We start from the raw sequence: 4,127 nt of genomic DNA on the forward strand, positions 1-4,127 counted from the left end.
ATTTTTGTCAAATTTTTTATGATATCTTCAAACATATATTTTATTCAAAAATAAAAACATCATCGCTTTCTCAAAATCACATAAAACCATATTATAACATCGACTGAGATAAAGAATAAAATGAAATATTAAAATCACGATTTATCTCGCTGCATTGCGCGAGTACGCTTCTAGTATATATATATATATATATACATATATATATGAGTTCATTCAAGAAAGAACTGACTAGTTTGTGGTAACTGTGAGATCCAATCTCAACCACAAATCAATAAATAAATTAGAAAATCTATAATTTTAGTAATTTCGAATTAAAATTTTAATGCAAGGAAATTTTAGGTATTTTCTCTCCTCTCTTCTCTCTCCATCCTCCGATGATACCACTGTGATACCTAAAAACATTGACTCTGTTAAACAAAAGACATGGTGTGATACCAAAAAATATTGACTTTGTTAAACGAAAGACATAGTGTGATACCCAAACACACATATAAGATGCATTGTGATACCACTGTGTTACATCTCCGATCGACCATATAAACGACCTCAGTGTGATATCCAATCACATATAAAATGCATTGTGATGCCACTATGGTATCACCGGATGACGGTTGCCGGAGGAACGGGGACGAGGTACAGAGAGAGGAGAGTTTTAAAATACCTAAAATGTCCTTGCATTAAAATTTTAATTCAAAATTACTAAAATTATAAATTTTCTAATTTACTTATTGATTTGTGGTTGAGATTGGACCTTACGATTACCATAAACTAATTAGTTCTCATTTAATTAGGTATATATATATATATATATATATATATATATTATTTTTGACAAGAATATTTAAATAAAGATTAAAAAAAACTTTTACTTTTAAGAATATAACATCAGGTATGATGTATTAACAATTAGGCTTTATCCATTTTTTCTTAAAGCATGTCCAGATGTCCTACATATATACAACAAATGACCTCTGTTTTTGTAAAAGGAGTCAAATGTTTTGATTTGTACATTCCAATTGAATGCATTTTAAATTCTTGATTTTTTGTTATGCAATTTAAGGGTCTATTTATTATATTTTTACTGGGTAAGTGTTTAACTTCATCTTTACTTACCTTGTCGGATAATATGTTTGACCATCAAAATTGATAGTTTGTAAAAGTCTCTTACCCGGTAAACGCTAACCGTATAAGAGTTTTTCTCCCTCATTTACCGGATAAAACCATCGGTTGTTTTCATTTTTTCTTATCGAGTAAGATTCATGGTACTTATCATGCTTACCTGGTAAGGTAAGTAACCCCAGTAAGTATATGGTTATCAGCTTCTAAACAAATGAGTTAAACCTTTGAAGAGTTCGAGTTAATTGAAATGCGACTTGAAAGAATAATTAATAAATTTTTCATTTTCAATATACAATAAAATTTACATCCTATCAAAGGGCCTTTGGCGTATTAAGATCGTAGTCCTTAGCCTCCTAGGAGGTTAGTGGTTCAAACCTCACCAAAAGTGAGAAGAGTATGTGAATTTATTTGTTGTATTTGTCATATATAAATATTATATACTTTAAAAAAGTTACATCCTATTACATCGTACGTGAGATATAGATAGAATTGGAGGGAAAATAAAAACAAAATAAAACTCATAACATAAGAAATTTTTGTAATAAACAAATTATAGGGACGTATAGAAGGAAGAGGCGGCTGATTTCCTTCACGGCTAACAACTACATTGCCTTGACGGACATTCCCTCGAACAAGGCGTTTTACCAAGAGGCGACTGATTTCCTTCAGTAGTCGTCACTCGCATTTTCCCTTAACCATGAACCTGTCATGGTTAAGGAGGTTCTACAACAGTTCTGGTTCACTGCTGAGGTGGTTGATGTCGAAGACAAGCATGGCCGCCAAGTGGAACAAATCAACCTCACATTCAACCACATGACTGTGAAGTTTGGCGTGAACACCATGAGGATCGCCTTTCGCCTTCCCAAAGGCCCCTTCGACAGCGATCCCACAACGGTCGAGATTATCCAATGTCTCGATGAAGAAGGACTGAAATGCTCCCATGAAGTCCTTGTCGAAGATTGAGAAAAACAGAATGTCAGCAATCTGGCAATACCTGTTTTCTCACTTCATCCAGTCCATGGGTGGAAAGACTGGAGGTCAAGACCAAGCATCTAGGATTGCCTTGACGATTGACATTTCTGTGATTCAGCGTCGCAATATAAATTATGCTGCGGTCATTTTCGATGACCTGGTGAAAAAGCTGAACAAGCGCTAGCGAGAAAAGGTGGTGCCTTACACCAGGTTCCTTTTTATGGTATTTACTAAGATCTTTGGAGAAAAATACTCCAAGGAAGGAAACATTCAGGTTTGCAAACTTGGATCCAGGATTCTGGATCACAAGCTGAGGGATAGAGATGTTGCACTCTCTTTTATAGTGCCCTTCACTCCCTCCTCTTCTCAGGTGGTCAAGACAAGGGACCCCCCCCACGTCTAGCCCAACCACCAAAACCTCTTCCAAACGACCTTCACAACTAACTCTTGGTTTTTCTCAGAGAGCCAAGAAGGCCAAAAAGGGGATAGCCACATCTCTGGCTGAGACCTCTCGATAGGTTTCAGCTATTGAAACTAGCCTTAACCCCGATGCAATTTTAGCTAACCCTCCTAGCTCTTCAGTGACCTCTCCAATCACTGTCGTATCATTGGCACCTAACCCAACCGCCTCAATGACCCAAATCACTAAAGGTGTGAATATCAGCGCCGCCACCGCTGAACACCCACGTCTCTTCTCAACCATTTTCTCTTCTCCTCCTTCTTTGGTCTTTACACGTTTTGATGACACATTAGCGAATGTTCTTCCTGATGCTGAAACACACACCACTGGACCTGAGGCTGCTCCTTTCGAGGCTCCCCAGCATACAGATGCTCATCCTCTCGAGGACATATTTGCTCATGCTAGTGCCAATCCTTTGGAGGTCATTGATGGCCCCTCAGGTCCTTCTTCTACGCCCCAGTCAATGGACGTAGAAGAGAAGGAAGAAGATTGGGAGGATGACGCCATTGACGAAGACGAAGATGACAAGGATTATGACATGGCGTCAAGACGTCAAACTTCTTCTCCCAGCCATCGATTCTGTTTTCTGCAAGATGGCCGAAGTGCATCACGAGATGCCTTGCAAGGCTGATCTTGATGTGGACCTCTCAGCTATCAAAGCTGATGTTCAAGAAGTTAGGAGTCAGTTCTTGACTCTCCAAGAAGCTGTTCGAGCCAATGCTGAGGCCATCGTTGTTCTATCCAGCAAGGCTGATGACGCTCAGGCTCAATCTCTTCAGCAGACGGAGCTTCTTCAGCAAATCCTGGATGCTTTTCGTTAACCAGCTCCAGTGATCCCGCCTTCCTTCTTTGCTGATAATCGCACTCAGCTCAATGAGACGCGTGAAGCAATGACAACTCTAGCCAGTGCTCTGTCGCGGCTAGAGGAAATGATGGTTCTCCAGCATCAGTGCTTGGACGAACTTTCTGGCTTATACTCCCAAGTCTTAGCCACAGAGAGGGAGATGAGGTCCAAGGCTGCTGGACCATCTGCTGCTCCAACAATATTCGCAACTGAATGTGAAGCTCCTAGAGCTGAAACTGAAGTTGAGGTTGCCCAACTTATTCCAACCTCCGGTGAAGTTGCTATAGTTGAGGAAGTTGATGCCATCCCTAGGGATGATGATCTTCCCATCACCTCTACACCTGTTGCTGGTGATGATGATGATGATGAAGATGACGAACCTGATCTTCTAGACCCCGACAGTGACTTAGATGTTGATGACGACGATGATGAAGATGACTTCACCATCCAGTATCAAAAGCCAACAACCGCCACCAAGGGAGTCGCCTTCAGAGATTCTGCATCCCAGGGGGAACAAAGGAAAGAAGAGTCCACTCCGTCAACGAACCAGGACCCTAAGTCGAAAGGCAAAGGCATCGTTGAAGAAGGGAATCTGAAGGTACTGTTCAAAAACCCTCAACCCTTATTTGAAGAATCTACCTCTCTCTGGTTTGTAATACAGCTCTCTTGTAAAATATTTGATATTAATAAAATTAGCCGACAAGTTTTGGCTTTAGAGATCCTGCTATATTT

Source organism: Cynara cardunculus (genome assembly GCF_001531365.2).
Source record: "Cynara cardunculus var. scolymus isolate 2C chromosome LG 10, CcrdV1, whole genome shotgun sequence".
Lineage (NCBI taxonomy): Eukaryota > Viridiplantae > Streptophyta > Magnoliopsida > Asterales > Asteraceae > Cynara > Cynara cardunculus.